Genomic DNA, 21580 nt, shown 5'->3' with positions numbered 1-21580 from the left:
TGTATCCCCGCTATGTCAGCCTCTATCTTCTCCATCCGTCGATCCATCCGTTAATCCATATTTAGCATCCGTTGATCCATATTTAGCATGGTCTCCAGAAGCAGATCTATCTTTGCCAGCACAATAGAGTTCCCGGGGATATCCACACTTATCCCTTTCAGCATCCTGTCTAACGAGCTGCTTCTTGTGCATGGCGTGCTGTGGACATCTAGGTGGATGGGTGCTACGGAGAATGAGATGGGGGTTCCATGGAGAGAAGCGGCAGTGTCGTCGAAGAAGGGTGGAGGAGGTGACCTGTGGATATCCGGTAGAGGAGAAGCGGCAGCGTCGTCGAAGAGGGATGGAGAAAGTGACCTTTGGATTTCCGGGTGAGAAGCGGCAGAGTCGTCTAAGCGCATAGGAGAAAGTGACCCGTGGATTTCAGAGGCACCAGCGGCAGCGGCGTCGAATAGAACTAGCGAAGTTGGCCTGTGGGTCTCCGGGAGGGCGGCGGCAGCATCGAGGACGAGTAGTGGAGAAGACGGGCTGATGATTTCCGGGACAGCGGTGGCAGAGTCGTCGAAGCGTATGGGAGGAAGTGGTCTGCGGGTTCGATGGGTTGGCTGCCATTTGTTTTGCGTGGTGTGTACATCACCGTATTTCTTCTTGACATAATAAGGCTGACGTTTATTAAAACTATTAGCCTTTGGGGTCAGCAGAAGGTTTTCTTTATTGGCCTTAGCCTGTCGCTTTGGCCTTGGTGTGGAAACGACTGCCGCCTTTTGCTTTTTCTGCATGACAGGCACGGCAGAGGTGAATGGGTTCCTGCGTCCGTAGAATCGGGGTTGCTCCATGGAAGCAGATGGCACAATGCAGTATCTGGACAAGGGAAAGTTCAGATAAAGATCATCAAGTGGTGGGCTATGCAAAGTGTGTAACCTTTTATGCATGGCGACGAGGTACATGTGTTGAAAGTGGGCGTACTCAAATGTGAGTCATTAACGTATAAATACACCATCCATTTTGTGGATTCACTGCACATTGAATACACATCGACTAAACATCGAATATACATTCTTGTGTTTGTATTTCTTTCTACTCGCAGCAATGCCTGTTAAAAAGATTTCCAAGGAGCTCAGCATGCGAATTAAGGAGATGTACACGAGTGGACACCGAATTGTAGCTATCCAATGCTGGTTAGCTACTTCTGGCACACGGAAAAACCAGAGAACACAAAAGGACACCAAGGGTAACTAACGCATAAGTATATTTATACAAATCTTAAAAAAAAAATTATATATAAAATATTGTACTGTCGATCTACTAGTGTACTGTAATAGTGTACTGTAGATCTACTGTATCTAATTTTATAGTTATTTCGGTATAGTATTTATAGTACAACAGTATATATATTGTTTATATTGCTGCATATTAATAGAACATTATATTGTGTACTGTAGATCTACTGTATCTAATTTTATAGTTATTTCGGTATAGTATTTATAGTACAACAGTATATATATTGTTTATATTGCTGCATATTAATAGAACAATATATTGTGTACTGTAGATCTACTGTATCTAATATTTTTGTTATTTCGGTATATTTATATTACAACAGTATATATATTTTTTATATTGCTGTAAATTAATAGAACAATATATTGTGTACTGTAGATCTACTGTATCTAATATTTTGTTATTTCGGTATATTTATATTACAACAATATATATATATTTTTTATATTGCTGCATATTAATACTGTGGAACAATATATTGTGTACTGTAGATCTACTGTATTTAATATTTTTGTTATTTCGGTATATTTATATTACAACAGTATATATATATTTTATATTGCTGCATATTAATACTGTGGCACAATATATTGTGTACTGTAGATCTGCTGTATCTAATATTTTAGTTATTTCGGTATATTTATATTACAACAATATATATATTTTTTTAATATTGCTGCATATTAATACTGTGGAACAATATATTGTGTACTGTAGATCTACTGTATCTAATATTTTTGTTATTTCGGTATATTTATATTACAACAATATATATATTTTTTATATTGCTGCATATTAATACTGTGGAATAATATATTGTGTACTGTAGATTTACTGTATCTAATATTTTAATTATTTCGGTATATTTATATGACAACAGTATATATATTTTTTTAAATGCTGCATATTAATACTGTGGAACAATATATTGTGTACTGTAGATCTACTGTATCTAATATTTTTGTTATTTCGGTATATTTATATTACAACAATATATATATTTTTTATATTGCTGCATATTAATACTGTGGAACAATATATGTGTACTGTAGATCTACTGTATCTAATATTTTAGTTATTTTGGTATATTTATATTACAACAGAATATATATTTTTTATATTGCTGCATATTTATAGAACAATATCTCATTGTATACTATTTTTATACCAAATGATGTGCTGTGCTTGTGGCCTACTGCACTGTAACTTACAGGATTGTTTTTCTGTACATTGTAGGGAAACAACTCTTCTGGTCGACAAAATAAGTGAGGAGAATGATGAGAAGAGTGCATTAAGAGTCAAATACACTCTGCAGGAAAATCACAATCTGACTGTATCCGAGAACATGGAAAATAGCTGAAGCGCTCAAATGCAGGTATATCTCAAAATGATAATAAGCCAGACCACTGTACCAGGGTACTAACAATTGATATAGTACCTATTGTGTCATATAATGGGTACTATCCTCCTGAAGACAGGTGGTGTGTGGTGCAACCCACTCACCACCAGTCTCATTGGCAGGTTCCCCTGAAAAATATGCAAATACTCACATCCTGGTAGGGCAGGCAGGCAGGCTGTGCAGCTACTCAATGCAATACAGGGAAAAGGGAGACCAAAAAGCGCACCAGCACAAACGGAGCAGGAAGAAACCAGGACAAAAAAATGATTAAAAGGGCACTTTAATGTGGCAAAAGACCCATCCAATGCATTTCGAACGTCGCAGCGTTCTTTTTCCTTGAAAAAGAACGCTGCGACGTTCGAAATGCATTGGATGGGTCTTTTGCCACATTAAAGTGCCCTTTTAATCATTTTTTTGTCCTGGTTTCTTCGTGCTCCGTTTGTGCTGGTGCGCTTTTTGGTCTCCCTTTTCCCTGTATCCGAGAACAGCATAAAGAAGATGAGACGCAGAATTGGATGGAAATATGGACGTGTGAGGTTAGTATTGGACAGTACAGGAGGTAAAAGTGTTGTTTAAGAAACTGTACTGTACCACTAAAATGATTTATTCCTTGTCATTACAGAGCGTACCCCATGATAAGGGACGTAAACAAAATCAAAAGAGTGGTCCAGGCCCAGGCATGGATCGACAGTGGGGAAACTTTCCAGGATTGCATCTTCACTGATGAGTCTACTGTATCGCTGGAGAGATTTGCCACCTTTGCATTCCACAAAAAAGGTCGCATATCTATGAAGCCGCGGCCAAAACACCCAGTGAAGATGCATGTGTGGGGTGCTATCTCTAGGCGTGGACCAGGATGCATTATTATCTTTGAAGGTAAAATATATAAAATATAATGTAGCCTTATGCACTGTACTGTACTAGTGTAGTCTTATGCACTGTACTGTACTATTGTGCAGTTTTTTGAGCACTTTTCTTTTCTTGTTATAGGAATCATGAATAAAGCTTTCTTCCAAGATAAAATTGTGCCTGAGATAGTGGAATACATCACACGCGAGTTCCCGGATGGTCACCGTTTCTACCAGGACAACGATCCGAACCACAACGCGTCAACAGCACATATCCTTGAGCGCGGTATCAACTGGGTGAAGACGCCAGCGGAGTAAGTGCGGTAACCGTGTCTCATTTTTTCCCACTGTTTTTACCGTGTACTGTATCTCTTAAATTAATTGTCCTTTTTTTCCAATGACAGATCGCCAGACTTCAATCCGATCGAAATGGTCTGGCATCAGCTGAAGGACCATATCCAGAAAGTGGTGAAACCCTCCAAAAAGGATGAGTTGGCGAAAGGCATACTGAGTTTTTGGAACGATGTACTCACCGTGGAACGCTGCAATAAATATATTGACCATATTGCGACTGTGTTGCCCATTGTGATCGCGCGTAATGGGCAAGCATCAGGAAGGTAGTATGGTATAGTACTGTACTGTAGTATTGTAAGTACAGTATGATATAGGTAAGAATGGCACAGATTTTTTCTTTCCTAATAGTCAGAGTATACAGTAGTTCCAGTATAGACTAGTTTGACAGTACTAACTGCATTCACAATGCCATAATGCCATAATACAGTATGCAACTTCAGTACAGTAACTGCTCAATTTTTTTTCTTTCCAGAGAGAGCAGCACCAGCCATCTGGTTACATAGTATTTAACAGTAGTCAGAGTATACAGTAGTTCCAGTATAGACTAGTTTGACAGTACTAACTGCCTACTGTAGTCCAATGTGGAGAAGCTATACAGTACACAATGCCATAATACAGTATGCACCTAACTGCTCAATTTTGTTCTTTCCAGAGAAAGCAGCACCAGCCATCTAGTACTACACATCACACAATGCCATAATACAGTACGCACATAACTGCACTAATTTTTTGTTTTCTTGTCTTTCCAGGAAAAAAGGATGGACTAGGGGAGGGGGGGTGTTGTGTACAGTCTAATATGTTTGTACAGTCAAGTGTACAGTATATAAACAGCAGTAATGATGTACACAAAACCTCTCCTCTCTCAATGAACTACTGTACTGTACACAGAATGAGGAAGAAGATAAAGACGGAAAAAATATATTACTATATATATATTATAAATTATATATTATTAAATAATATTATTATAAATGTGCAATATTCATGTTTATCCATGTTTTATAAATGTTTTATAAATGTTTATTCAATTTCAATCTGCCAGAAGAACTTAATAAAGACTGCATTATGTATTATTCATGATTATTTTTATATTTGTATTTTTTTGGTTCCTGATAAAATAAAATAAATATTTATTTACATTCCTGCTAATCATAATCATTGACAACCCCCCTCCCCCACACCTACACCTAAAGTACACCAAAAAAAAAGAATGAATGACAAAACAAGATGAATCAGTTAATGGTGTTTTTAACTCTCAATTCTCACAATGCTGTGCAAATCAGATTTACATATCAAATTCGAGAAGGGATTTTCCAAAGCGTTACCGTAAACAAAGCCTCAAAGGGTTGGGGGCCGGGGTTGGGTGATTCATGCGCAGTAATCAGATAGCTCCCATCTCAAAGAGGATTACACGCAGGCGCAGTGAGGTGACTGACGCTCGGCTATGGACGGATTAAGAACACAATGTCAAGCTTCAGAAAATTAATGACTCTGTGGAGTTTCAAATCCTTGAGCGAGCCTTGTGTGTGTTCGTGGGGGAGGGGGCTACAGGGTACAGCTGCATGAAGTTCAAAGACAATTGACATACTTTAATTTCAAAAGGCAGTTCATCATAATAATATGATCCCTACACCCCCAAATACAGTACGTAAAAAGCACACAAATCAACCATGTGCAGTCAAACGCACAGGGTCGCAGTCAAAAGCTACAGCACAGATTGAATATCGTAATACAGTATCAAGATGGTTTTTCCAGGCTTGTGGAGAAAAAAAATTAGAATAAAAAAAAAAAATTTGGTCACTCACTCCAGCAAGCAGTGGTGGGCGAAGTAACAGGCACATGCGTAGTAGTCAAGCAGGAATGTGATAGAAACCAGACACACGTTCAAAGGAATGGTGTGGGAGAGATGTACTGCATTGTAGAGAAGATAAGAAGTTGAAATACCCTGCAGTGCAGTTAATTATCCTGAGCAAGGGGATAGTGCTGTATATGCCGAAATGTGACACTGTTACAGTACTGTACACGCCTATGCGTTTCAACAATTTTCAAATGAGACATACTGTACAGAAGCACAGCACTGCAAATGCATGTATACTTTAAATATGCAAATTTACAATTACTGCACGCGCACACACAGACTGTGTACTGACGTAGGTTGAACCGCAAAGGTATTAGACTTCCAAGACAACAGCTCGCAAACGCCCCCCTGAGTTTTTACACGGCATTGCAGTATTGCAGACAGCGAGAATAAAATGCTAATATCACGAGCGCTAAAATAATGCTATTCACTCCGGACAAAAAAAAACGCATCTGACCGAGATTATCAGAGAGCCGCGGATCTAGCCGATTTAGACTCAGGGCGGCCGCCACTGTATATTAAATCTGTTGTTTAAAAGGTCTGTTGCTGTGACGAAGTGTGAGTCCACATGGCTCATAGTAATTGTTATTCTGTTGTATGCTATGTGTTGTGGTATTTTGTAGTGTGGTTACTGGGCACCCTGTGACCATCACATTGACTTGGGCCCCATTGTCCCCAGTAACCACTAAGTACGTAACAGTGTAGACAGGGACTCTAGTCTGTGAAGTAGGACTGACTCCTTGTGTGAGTCAGGGATTACTGGCAGTGGGGGGAGTTTTCCCGTGTATAACAGCAGAGCACTTGGTTTGGTTTCCCCTCATATCCTGATTGGTGGCACACTACCTCCTAGTGAAATTAGACAAATTAGATAATAATTGTATGCTCATTATTATTGCTTAATTTTGCAGTGGGTTTTCTGGGAGACCTGAGACCCTTGACATTGTGGAGGTCCATTACCCTCAGAAACTACCAGGGTACTGAAGGTAGAAGGCTTGTGGCTCCCACTGAGAAACTGCGGTTACCGATAGTGGGTGTGTGGTCCACCCTAGTGGTCCTGATGGGTGATTAGGATTAGTTCAGTGTGTATTCTCTGCACCTTTTTTGTCGTAGTCAAGGCAAGAATCCCTCGCGGTCAGAGTTTGGATAGACTGAGTGTACAAGTGACCCACTGTTTTTGGATACTGATGGTCTGACACTACATCACAAGGTACTGTACATAATACACATTAATACTGTATATAGCTGCCATCTTCAGTAGTGAGGATAAAATTGTGAAAACGACTTTTCTCTGCATTTTCCCATTTTTGCAACTTTCTGCCTCTTCCCTTGAAAACATATTTTTTTATTATTGTGTTAGGTGGAACATTTAACATGTATTTGGGGAAGAGGTCCAATATGTTTTGCCCAGGAGATATTTCAGAGTGCACAAAACAGGAGAGGGGAGAGAAGAGTATTATTTTACTCATGTAAGACCAGTCCTTGTACTGTTTTGTGCACCTTACTAAAAAAAATGACCTCCCAAATGTGGAGAAATTTTGAAAAGATATCAAATTGAAAAAGGCATTATTAATATTCGCAAAAATATCTAGTCAGTACCAAACATTTAGCAAGAATACTTTTCATCAACCATTGAGATAAGAATAAAGGAGATTTCACCAGTGTACTTTATACAGCCACATGCCAAATTGAATAACATCTAGGCATTTTAATAATCCACCTGATTACTATTTACTGCAACCAGAAAGGACACGTTCTTTCTCTTGCAAAGCAAAATTGGCAAATGTTGAACTAGAGCTTTTTTCTTCTGTATGCCTTCCATTAGGTTGATATTAAAGTGCAGCATTACAAGTGCCCAGTTAGAATTTAACAAAAGGTGAGAAATTAGCTATTTTTCATCCTTAACTACCATCTTACTATTACAGCCTGGTTGATATCTTATTTATCACATAGCTAATAATTTAAATGTCTGTCTTTACTGTCATTCATCAGATTGGCTATTGGTAAAGGGAAAGGATCTTTGTAGCCAGAAGGGTCAGAAATGCATTGCCTTCAATGTTATACAAAAGCCTGCATTATCATCATTAACCATCTCCAATTAGTAATCTTTTCCCATACAGTACCTGTTTACTTTTGCTTACTGTTAATTGGAGGGGCATGGAACATACTGTTTACATTTTTAAATCAGATATCAGAAATTCAGAAAGAGAGAAAACAGCAGGGTTTAGTTCATTACACAAGATAAGGTCTCCTTCAGTATACAATATTCATGTTAGTATGTACTTGTGACAGGGTGAAGTCAGGTACTGCTAGTTACATATGCCTGGGAAACCTATATCTGAGTCCTTCATCCAGCACTCAGAAGGTTAACCCAGGAAGAATAGCTGGCAATCAGGAACTAAGCAGACACGTCTGACAACCAGCTTGAGATATAAGGAAGCCATTGCTTATAAGCAGGTGGTTTCCTCATTCTACAGAGTTATCCTAGACAAGCTGCTATGCAGATGGATTCAGAACTCTCTCTAAACCACTGTAAGAACTGTTAATATTGTTTCCTAATTGTGTGATGTATGTTAAAGGTTTGGTAACTGGACATAGCCATCCAGCCTGATAGATAGGGCTTGGAGTGTGAGTAAGTTCTCCCAATGTGGAGCAGATATTATTTTTCTATGTTTTGTATGGCCTTAAAGGGACGGTGTGCCCAAATGTTTAAGTTTGCGGTGAAGAAATAAAACCACTTAATATTTGCTTCGACCTGAAACTACACATGTGGACTATTGTCTAACCTCGCCTACAGGCCGTCCTGCCACAGTACTGCAGCTTGGAAAAAAGTTTACAGCAAATATTGGAGTCATTTAAAAATGTGGATCATTTGCTGGTTTTAAAATAAGTATAACTAGAACAGTAGAAATACATTTAATGAAACCCCAAAACATCAGAACTCTCAGGAACTTGCCTTTTGCAGTTACAAAAAAAAACAATTAGAGATCTAGGAATCATGTTCGAACCAGAATTAGGAACATTTTATCATAATAACTTTATATCTGCTATACATTAATGTTATTGAGGAATTACAGGGTTGGATAAATCTCCTACTATCCTTATTTGGTAGATGTTGCATAATAAAGATGATATATTTTGTCAGCTTGCAAACACAACCTGCAAACATTGCCTATGTTATTACAACATAAAGACAGAAAATATCTATACACAGCAATGTCAAGGCTCTTGTGGAAATCTAAGAAAAACACAATAGCAAGGAGAAAATTGCATTTACCTAAAGATCTGGGAGACATTGATCTGCCAGATACAGTCTAAGAAATTACAATTTGGCTTGCCTCTTCAAACACGTTGGAGACTGGATTCTAGGGGAAATTATAATTCATCACATACTGTTGAGAAACAATTTGTCAATCCCCTGTCTCTGAAAGAAATCTTCCATATGAAGTGGAGGGTGATACCAGCACATACAGCATAAAAAAAACAAAGTGAGCATAAGAGACGCTATTATAACATTGGTTATCCTATGATATATCCAAATACTTAAAGATGCAGCCATCAAGATTCGACCATTTCTCAGACCAATTTCAGTGCCATCTGCCATGTTCCTCACGTTATTCACTGAATTATTTTCCTGTGAAGTCAGTTAATTGCACCTTTGTTTACTTGTAGTTGATTACCCGGATTACCTGGATTCAGATTTGTGTGGTTGCAGTTCAGCGCGTATCCGCCAGATGGCAAAAGTGAATGTCTTTGCATATACAGTACAGTGAGTGGGTAGTCAATGTCCAGGTGTCTTTATAGAAAATAAAATGAGTGTGCACTACAGTAAGCCATTATAAAATGACCTTGGTCACTGAAGACGTTATCACATTTAGGCGTTTCACATTACATTACAAAACAGAATGTGCTCTACATAATTTGACCTGGTCAGTGTTTGCGTGGACATACACAGTACATCATGTCAGGTCCTTATAATCAACCCAAATGTTGTTACACATACCTGATTTGTTCTGCAATTAATGCTGGAACAGATAAGAAGGCAACTTTAGCAGAGATATATGGCTATATCATTGACAATTATGATTCCTTTAAATTTTCAGCTGACCCTCATGGGTGTCAGAATTTGATACGGCATAATTTATCGATGAATGATTGCTTTATTCGAACACCCCCGCTTCCAGGAAGAACCAGAGGTTATTGGTCAGTGGATCCAGCTTTTGCTGGTATGTTTGATCATGACAACCTCAAAAGGAGAAAGGTCAGGTATAATACATTGAAGAATAGTACTTCCCGAGCCTGCAATGTGCCACCACCGGCTTACAAATACTATTGCAATAATGGTCTGATCGTCACTGAAAACCTGGTGAACCTCAATCCTGGCTACCTGGCCCCACCTGGTTACCAGATTCAGCAGCACCTGTAAGCTTTCATGTTGACTACACGATCGACTCGAGCTGCTACGCACAGTACGAACAGGAGAAAAAACGGCAGTGCACTGCCAAGAAAACCAGGAGGAGGCTCACGGCAGCAAAAGCAAAAATGTATTTATGCCATAAAAAGATTGGACAAAGGTCCCCTCTAGCCCCAACAAGCATCCACATTTTTCTCCTGTTCCTGCTCCTGTTACTGGTGGACTGCACGCTATTGATCCCTGCTGAAGAACACTCCCCTGGATTCTGCAATTCAAAAGTGAGTTATACCTGTGGGTTACCATACCCCTTCATTCTCACTATATGGGACATTTATTGTACTATTCTTTATTGGTGCCTGTGGCATTAAGTACTAGTCCCTTAAACCCTATTAGGGTAACTTTATTGTGTTATACAGATTATTGGGAGCTTCTCAACTGCAGATGCTACGAAAACACTAAGGACTTGTCTTTCTGATGCACTGGCATTCTACACATCTATGCTACGCACAGTACACCTGTGACATTGGGTCATCTCCACAAGATTGGCAAGGTTTCTAATGAAGGTAAATATAATGTACTATAAAGTAGTAACTTTAATTCCCAATCACACCCATACTGTACTGTACTGTATGTGTACAGTATGTGTGCCATAGCCCATAAATGGGCAATATATATGTAATAGAGCGTGAGTTCACATATGCGCACTACCTGTATACAGTACTTAAAGCATTATCTTTTTTTTCTCCAGAAATTAAACTGTCAAATTGACAATACGAAAATGATGAAGATGATGTTGGTGGAAGTCGAAAATCACTATTTTTTAAACTATCCCTTTTTTTACTTTTATACAGTATTGGCAGCTTTACCATTTAAAAAATGTTTCACACTTTTTTTTTTGCACAGCACATAATGTACAGTACTGTACTGCATGTGATCGATAGATTCATTTAATCACCTTTAATAAAATTTCGCACCGAAATGTTTCATGCTTTAATTCCACTTCCTGGTTATGGGGTGTATAATGCCTTCACAAAAAATGAGACACTAAACTTGTGCAAAAAAAATATTATAATTTTTTTCCCCCCGAAATAAGCAGAGAATTATTGCAGGGCTTAGAAAAACCTTAATGTCATGGGTATTGGTCATATTTAACCAAATATTACATTTTACAATCACCACATTTTTGTTTGTCAATGAAATTGCATATTTCAATATACTTTATCTTAGCATGGGCAATTTATGCTGGATAATGAAACAAAAAATATATATATTTATAAAAAAAATTGTTGGCTTTCTATTCAATGCTTACAATATTAAACTTTGGTATGCTTGATGCACTGTACTGTACATAAACAGAATTATTCCACACACACGCAGTCTCAGGCAGTCTCCATGAGCCAACAGGTTTCCTTACGGGCCATATAGGTGAATTACTGTACATTTTGTATTTGCTTTCCTTACAGCCCCTTGCCTGTTTCTATTTATCTGCAACATTTTTATAATCTTCTTGAAAGGCACCCCCTTCAAACTCAATAACATCCAGTACTGTCTGATTGTCCTCCATCTTCTATAGTATTTCTATACTATTTTAAGCATAGTAATTTGTTTGTGTAATTTAGTCCTATCCATATCCTTACAAATGTAATCTGAAATGGTTCTAACCATTTGCTTTTCGATTGTATCCAGGGTTTTCAAATGATCCCTTAAAGCTTGTAACCATTTATCTGTGGGGTTTGCACCTTAATCCGTCATATCTGTTAGATCTTTTATTAATTCTATTTGGGTCTTTTTTTTGTTACTTCGAAAGCCTCTGACAAAGCCTCTATCTACATATCACCATCGAAAGAAAAGCGAGTTTGGGTAGAAAGGTGTTGTGGAGTTCCAGCAAAGGAATATGGGGAAGTCCCAGTAGGTGTGGACAAGTCCGCTTTGTAGTCTGTTAAAACACATACCTTGGACAATTCTTGGAACAAAGTGTTCTTTCTCTTGCTTATTACTGTTTAAATATCACACCCATTTTTCGGTGTTTGAGTGAGGTATTTATGCATTAACTCATTAGTACGCAAGAACCCTTTTGCTAATGCTCCCACCTTCTGCCATTCTTTACCCAAACATAACCCCTTTGTATCTATTTCTTTTACAGCATCTAGAAATCACAACATATACTGATCCCATATCTGAGCTGAGAAATCGGCTTCTATGAGAATCACCCATCATATTTAGCTGCGTTTTTCTTTAATCACTCCATAGTGGAACAATAAGTTGGGTAAAGAGCTATATATATATATATATAAATATATACACACACATATATTGTGTTCTCCTAGGATACAGTGACGGCCGCCTTTATCCTAATGCGGCCGATTCGGCGCAACTTTGATAACCGCGGGCAGATGCGGTTTTTTTTTTCCGGGATTTTTAATTTTTTTGGAATATGTTGCGGTTGTTTAGGTCTATGCACTAAGCAGGGGAATCAGGAAAAAAATCAGGCCTTTTTCCTGCCTGAGATTGATGCCGGAGGTCTCCGGAGCTGATACCATTAATAGCAGCACCGGAGCTCCCCGGCATGCATCCGAGGCAGGAAAAATGCATTTAAAGCCCACTTCATTACCTTAGCGGCTAACCGCTAAGGCAATTAAGGGGTTAACCATCCGTGCCAGGTTAATTGTGGGTAGCGGGGTGGGTGAAGGGGGTATTTGGCCCTTGGTGGCTGTTTAGGGCTTGCGGGGGGCTTGCGGGTGGACTTAACCCCTTCATTGCCTTAGCGGTTATTACCGCTACGATCATGAAGGGGTTAAGCCCTCCCGCTACCTACCCGCAAGCCCTAAACAACCACCATTGGGGCTAATACCCCCTTCACCCACCCCCTCTAACCACAATAAAAAAATACACACACAACAGCCCCACACTAAATAAATAAATAAATATATATATATATATGCAAATATAACTGTATGCTCATCTGCATGTCTTAGGCAGGTCTGCAACCCCGCCTTTCCCCATTATCAACCAGCATACAGCACTTCCACTGCAGCAAGGGATTCTGGGAAATGACATGCAAATGAGCACACAGTGTCACTTTTTGCCTCAATAACCATTTTTAACATGGTTCCCTATAGGCTTAAGCTTGCTGCATGGTCACAGCTTTGAGCACAGCCAGGGTTAAGGTGCATACCCAGAAAACCACCCACAGACAGCCGTTTCGACCTTGATGGGTCTCATCAGTGTGGGGTTGATTTTACTGGGAATGCAAGAGAGGCTATGGAATAGGCTAAACCATAATACTGAGTTAAGTTATGGTGAGTAAAAAAAGTGACAAAAACCCTCCACAGGAAAGCAAATATGCAAATATAACTGTATGCTCATCTGCATGTCTTAGGCAGGTCTGCAACCCCGCCTTTCCCCATTATCACCCAGCATACAGCACTTCCACTGCAGCAAGGGATTCTGGGAAATGACATGCAAATGAGCACACAGTGTCACTTTTTGCCTCAATAACCATTTTTAACATGGTTCATATATATATATATATATATATATATATATATATATATATATATATATATATATATATATGCAAATACAACTGTATGCTCATCTGCATGTCTTAGGCAGGTCTGCAACCCCGCCTTTCCCCATTATCACCCAGCATACAGCACTTCCACTGCAGCAAGGGATTCTGGGAAATGACATGCAAATGAGCACAGTGTCACTTTTTGCCTCAAAAACCATTTTAACATGGTTCCCTGTAGGCCTAAGCTTGCTGCATGGTCACAGCTTTGAGCACAGCCAGGGTTAAGGTGCATACCCAGAAAACCACCCACAGATAGCTGTTTCTTTTTTTTTTTTTTTTTTTATTTGCAAAGATAACGATTCACATATTAACAACCAGTAAGTATCCCTTTACAAAAGGTAATAAACAAAAAACATCACTATACATTCCTTATAATGCCAAGACAAAACAAACTACACAATGGCAAAATAAAATTTCCATTTTGTACTAAGTAACATTCAAAAGGAAACACAAAAACAACCACCCGAAACATTACATTTTATACTTTCTGTATTTCCCTTTCTTTAAGGACTCTTTCTACTTGCTCTAACATACCCCGTGCCTCTGCATTGCTCTTTGCGATGCCCTTTAGAAATTCACAGAGTTTTTCTACTGTAGCGAAACCAAGTTCTTCCCTATACTTCCTCATAGGCTCTGTTTCTACTCCTTTTACTCCCTGTCCCTGACCCCCTTTACTTTCCCAATTCTCTCCACTTCCACTCTCACTTCTACTTTCCCCCATTACCTTATGTTCAGATGCTTTCACCTCCCCTCCTAAGTCCTCCTTTTTTTTGGTTCTTTCTTACCAACAGCTGTCCTCTTCCCTACTTCTCCTTCACTCACACTCTCCTTCTCCCTCACCTCTCCCCTAGCCTCTTTTATTTTAACCCACTGTACATGCTCCTTTTTTAATTCTTCATATTGCACTTTTGTCAGCTGTTTTCTCTGGTACATCATTTTTTCCAATCTTTCTATAATCTGTTCATCACTACTACCCCCATGCTGCTTCCGGAAAATACCCACCCAAAACCGAACATCTCCCACTGCATCCTCAAAATTTCCATTTTCTCTTTTAGGGTTACTTTCCCTGATATTTTTCCAACTTTACCCCCTACACCCTTCTTTCTAGGCTCCACTTTACTTTGGCTATCATTATCTTTCTTTGTTTCTATCCCTTGCGAAGACACGTTTTCACTTCCACTAACAACAACCCCTTTACACTTACTCTTTCCCTCTTTGCCTTTTCCACTTGCACCACCAGGGCCCGCCTTCTCCTCTGTTTCTAGCGCTTCCCTATCTAACTTCTTATTTTCCTCTTTCCCTTTACTCACGGTCTTTTCCTCTTCCCCACTCCCGTCAATACTGGCCAAATCCAGTACACAAACCTTTGCCTTCACCACCCTATCTTGCCGTAGCTCACTCTTCCCCTCCCCTTCAACTGTACAAACATCATTGTCACTTTGTAAACTACGTTTTTGCGCCCCTTTCTTGGGTCCGGTCGTGTCCATTATTTCCACTTCCACCTCCCCCTCTATTGGGCCACACGCTACCATTTTTTCCCTTCTTAAATCCTCCTCATACATTGCTGTTATAGCCGGATCAATCCCTCCCTCTTGGGAACTCTCCATCTCACAAATTCCCTGACCCTCCACTGTCTCTTCCTCTTCTTCTAGCACAATGCCCCCTTTTGCTGCCAGGGCATATGACCTTTTTGTGCACTGCCTTGCCAAGTGTCCTTCCACTCCGCATAGATGGCATCTCTTAGGGACTCCACAGTTGGCTGCAGTATGTCCATCTTCCCCACAATTACGGCACACAATTCCCGTTTTCGTGCAACCCTCCTTTGTATGTCCATAAGTGTGGCAATGCTGTCCATAAGAGGCTGTCCCGGGTTAAACAAAAAACCTCTGTCCCCTCTGATATTGAACATGGCCGGTGGGTGCGTCACTCCTCCTGCACATGATGGATCCCGTCTGAACCGTACCCAGAAACATCTCTTCCCGTTAAACATGCCATACGGGTTTTTAAGTTCTTCACCTCCTCTGATCATTTCACAATACCTTTTCAAAAAAGTCACAATCTCCCCTTTCCTTGCATACGGATTGTACATGTGAATTACAAGTGGTCTCTCCTCTAGCATAAAACTTGGAATTACCTTAATGCCATATAAGACCGGATCACCAGACTTCTCCTTGCACTTTTCAAAAGTGCACCAAACATCCGCTTCTTGATGACAGGTCAGGTCATAAATCCCCTGTGCAGTGAAATCCTGAAGGCAGAAGATCCTCTCAGCATCCAGACCAATCAATTGCTTCAGCACCTTCTCCACTATCCACTGCAGGTTTACTCGACATCTCTCGGTCTCCTCGATCAGGAACCGGATGGAATTGCGCATTCCAGCTTGCGACGTCATCTCCGCTCTCCCAAGCTCAGGTGCGGCACCCCAAAAGCAGCAAGGGACTTTAGCCAGTAAAGGCGATGTCCCAGGGCAAAGGTGCCGGCCCCTCACTTCCGCATCTGCTCGCTCAGAACCGCTCGCTCAGGATCACTCCTCTCAGCTCGAGATGGCGTGCCCCCCCAAAAGCAGCAGGAGTCTTTAGTCCCCGAAGGGACGATGACTCAAGGCCAAGGTTACACAGTCTCAGCTACACAGCTGTTTCGACCTTAATGGGTCTCATCAGTGTGGGGTTGATTTTAACTGGATATGCATAAGAGGCTATGGGATAGGCTATACCATAATACTGAGTTAAGTTATGGTGAGTAAAAAAAGTGACAAAAACCCTCCACAGGAAAGCAAATATGCAAATACAACTGTATGCTCATCTGCATGTCTTAGGCAGGTCTGCAACCCCGCCTTTCCCCATTATCACCCAGCATACAGCACTTCCACTGCAGCAAGGGATTCTGGGAAATGACATGCAAATGAGCACACAGTGTCACTTTTTGCCTCAAAAAACATTTTTAACATGGTTCCCTATAGGCTTAAGCTTGCTGCATGGTCACAGCTTTGAGCACAGCCAGGGTTAAAGTACATACCCAGAAAACCACCCACAGACAGCTGTTTCGACCTTGATGGGTCTCATCAGTGTGGGGTTGATTTTAACTGGATATGCATAAGAGGCTATGGGATAGGCTATACCATAATACTGAGTTAAGTTATGGTGAGTAAAAAAAGTGACAAAAACCCTCCACAGGAAAGCAAATATGCAAATATACCTGTATGCTCATCTGCATGTCTTAGGCAGATCTGCAACCCCGCCTTTCCCCATTATCACCCAGCATACAGCACTTCCACTGCAGCAAGGTATTCTGGGAAATGACATGCAAATGAGCACACAGTGTCACTTTTTGCCTCAAAAACCATTTTTAACATGGTTCCCTATTATATATAAATAAATAAATGGGCCAATACCCCCTCCCCCCACCCCCAGTACCCACAATAAAAACAATACACAGCCCCACAATAAACATAATTCTATTTATTAAATACATAACCCACCCCCGTGCCCCCCCCCATAAATATATGATTTATTATTTTACATACAGGGTTCATACACCAGGCCCACTTGAGTCCCTGGTGAGCCTGACGGGTCACCTCACAGACCTACAGGTTACCAGCAACTTGTTTCATAAAGGTTCTGGAGGCCTGTTGGTGGGTCCCGCCAGGCGTCATGGCCCACCAGGTGGTCTCCGTGGGTCACCGTGGGCCACAATTGGGTCCCCACGGTAGGCCCGTGGATGTCTGGGAGCCCCGGGTCAGACCCACAGGTGTCTGAGGGGCCTCGGTGGTTCCCACGGGGGTCTGGGGACCCACGGGTTCATCCCCGCATGTGTCCCCCGTGAACCACGCAGTCTGATACCCGTGAGACGCTTGAGGATACCGCAGGTGGTCTCCAGAGGTCTCTCGCAGAACCAAAAGGAACAAACCCTGAATGTAAAATAAATAAACCTGACCTATACATTCAATACATCAACCCCCCCCCCCAACACATACAGTACAATAATGTGCAAAATAACTATTATCCAGATAGGGATAATAGATTATCTGCCCATTATTAAACACATTAAGTACATAATAACATAAATAAAGTACTACTGACCTCATCAATAAGAAGCCCCCGTCGCCAGCAAAATCCTTGTCCTCCGTTGCCAACAAAATACATAGCCAATACATTGCAATTACATTCAGATATCAATTAACCCCTTAATCACCTTATCGGATAATAACCGCAAAGGTAATTAAGGGGTTAAGCCTCCCTGGCCCGATACCCACCCTTCACCCATTCATTTATACAGTGGCTTCATCATGCAACTATATACTGTATATATATATACACATGATGAACCAATATACAAATAAATGTGTAAGGGTTAACAAAAACATGCTCTAATAAAAATACCACTACTCCATATCAGCCAGTCAAATAAAATCCTATTTCCGAAACAAATCAAATCTCATCTTCCAAACTAAAGCATCAAATGCCAATCAAAACATTGAATTTACATTGTATACATGATGCATACAATCTATGCACCATGTACACGCTGCAAATCAATGTTAACAATAAAATATTCCAAACAAAATACTGTACCATTAAATCCAAACAAGTACTGTATACTATTTAAACCAAGCAAGTCACCATAAATCAATTAGCATTCATTAATCACATCCAAAAACAATTTAAATACCATCCATAACAACACAATTAACTATTTCAATCGTTAAATAAAACAAGTTACCATCAGCCAAAATATAAGTACCAAAAAGAATATAATATACAAAAGCAAGCCTCACCGTGACCTAAAGTACACCATACAAGACCAAAAATTACATCTATCTAATTAGAAAATACATTATACACACATTTATGTATAGCAGCATAGCCAAAATCATTTTAAATAAAGCAAAACAAGCTTTTCAAACAAAATAATTTCTTACCCTGTATGTATATATCGATCTAGACATACATACATACATACATACATACATACATACATACATACATACATACATACATACAGTGGCAAGAAATTATCTTTTAAAAAAAAAATCACATGTAAAAAATCATAAAAACATGTACAAGTTAAAAAAAAAAAAATTCTTTTGTTGACTTACCATTACTTGACCCACTCACCGACTCCCGTTGAACAGCTTACTCTCGAACCAATCCACGCACAGGAACCCATAAAATAATAAAACACCACAATTCAGGGGTCTTCTATTTATAATCCATCTTCATCTGTATTCTTCTTTCTTGTATCTTCTTCCGCTCTCTTCTGGGGTCTTCTTCTCTTCTTCGGCCACGCCCTGGTCTTTTTTTTCTTCCGGAGGTCATTCCTCCTTGGCGTCTGCCTTCAAAATGAGACGACATAGGTTTTTATAGGCCTATGACATCACATTTTCGTCATATGGTTCTCACGGTCCTGATTGGGCCGTGAAAACCATGTGCTTTGGTCGACAAAAAAAATAATGATGATGTCATTTAAAGGCAATGAAAGCACAGCCAATCAGAATGGCTGTGCTTCAATTGCCTTAAGATGACGTCATGAAAAGAAAGATGGCCGGCCTCACATGGTACAGTAGCCAATCAGAGCGTGGGAACTACATCCCTACTCTGATTGGCTCTAGTAGACCATGTGACAGAGCCTTGGGGGAGAACGGATGTGAGGTCATTGAAAGCCTGTCACATGGTACTAGAGCCAATCAGAGTAGGGATGTATTTCCCACACTCTGATTGGCTCTAGTACCATGTGACAGGCTTTCAATTACCTCACATCCATTCTCCCCAAAGAGGCGAGTTTGTGGCTGACATTACTGCACGAACGGAGAGAGTACCTTGGAGCTGTTGCTATTTTGCTTGGGACTGCTGTCGCTTCCGGTTTTGCAGTTGCCTGCTGGTGAGCAGTGAGAGCTGTGGGAGGTGTATCTGGAGGGAGTCTCTGACCGTGTTGCTGATTATTACATCATCTGGCTGCGGTGGCTCCAGTGCACCTTGCTGAACCAACGGATACACCAGAGGTGGCACCAACGGGACAGGCTGATACATTCCCTTCACAGCTTCAAGGCGATTGAGTATATCTCATAAATGCTATTATTTTTACTCTGTTTGTGAGTGCGCTTTTTATATTTTACAATCACATAAATACTGTTTTATACTTTATCACACTGGGAGTGCGCCTGTTTTTTCATCTTGTATTCTGAATGTATATATTATATATATATATATGTATATATATATATATATTATATATATATATATATATATATATATATATTATATATATATATATATATAATATATATATATATATATATACATTTATTTATTTATATGTATATATATAGTTATACGTTACCGTTCCAAGGATTGGTAAACAAGAGACAGCACTCAATGTTGAAGATAAAAGTGTATTAGTGAAAGCAAAAATACATCCAGAAACCCAACGTTTCGGTCCTACAGAATGGGACCTTCCTCAGGGGGATACATATTTATATGTATATATATATATATTTATTTATTTAGTGTGGGGCTGTGTATTTTTTTTATTGTGGTTAGCGGGGGTGGGTGAAGGGGGTATTAGCCCCAACGGTGGTTGTTTAGGGCTTGCGGGTTTTTTTGCGGGGGGGCTTAACCCCTTCATGACCGTAGCGGTATTAACCGCTAAGGCAATGAAGGGGTTAAGTCCACCCACAAGCCCCCCGCAACAGCCACCAAGGGCCAAATACCCCCTTCACCCACCCCCACTACCCACAATAAACCTGGCACGGCTGGTTAACCCCTTCATTGCCTTAGCGGTTAGCCGCTAAGGTAAAGAAGTGGGCTTTAAATGCATTTTACCTGCCTCGGATGCATGCATGCTATTAATGGTATCAGCTCCTGAGACCTCCGGCACCAATCCCAGGCAGGAAAAAGGCCTGATTTTTTCTAAGTGTTTTTCCGGCGCTTACCGCGTGACCCCCATCATATTGAATATACTGTATGCGGTATGAACGCGGTATGAACGCGGCATGAACGGGGTGAAGTGCGTGGCATTCTGAAAATAATCCCGGAAAAATGTGGTAATGTTGGAGAATAAAAGGGGCCATAGCTGTATATCCATATCTAGATGGGATAGCACAATGTCCCAGCATGTAAAGATACACATTTATACCAGAGGGCTTGACAGGGATATTTAGCCACTTGTCACAATGGTAAAGCATTACTATAATCATGCTATTCTTAAAAGTGTAGTTGCATGGGGCATGTAGCCACTGTGTATAGAAGTAGCAAAAAGGCACAGGCAAATCATCATACACAATAAGTCCGCCCCCTGTAGATCAAAGGGCTACAGTATATGTGAAAGCAATCTCAATGCAATGATGTCCAAGGAGGAAGCGTGATGAATCGTCCTCGCCCTCATTGATACTGGGTGTATGGCGTTGACTAGCGTTACATTGTAACCACTATATTGCCTATTGAGTGCTATTTACCCACACACACTGTTAGATTCATGATTTCGTATGGATGTTTGCTACATAGTAGGCAATAATTGCTACTGTGTATGCTTTACATGGTACTGCGTTGTAGAGATTCTGTTATTAGAGATTGCTTTCACATATACTTTTTATTGATTACATTGTTTTTATTCTTGCACACTGCATATATATATATATATATATATATATATATATATATATATATATATATATATACACACACTTACTACATTGTTGTCATTAGATTTAACTAATAAACAATGTATTATTTTCTAGCCATTATATGGCTTTTAGTAGTACCTGACCTCTCACAGTGATGGGAGCAGCTGCTATGTGGAATTTGCACCCAATGATCGTTTGATATATTATGTCTGGGAATACTGAACCCCACTAATTTGTATA

This window comes from Ascaphus truei, chromosome 2 (assembly GCF_040206685.1).
Source record: "Ascaphus truei isolate aAscTru1 chromosome 2, aAscTru1.hap1, whole genome shotgun sequence".
NCBI classification, from domain to species: domain Eukaryota; kingdom Metazoa; phylum Chordata; class Amphibia; order Anura; family Ascaphidae; genus Ascaphus; species Ascaphus truei.
The sequence above is the reverse complement of the archived record's forward strand: the minus strand, read 5'-3'. Positions refer to the sequence as shown.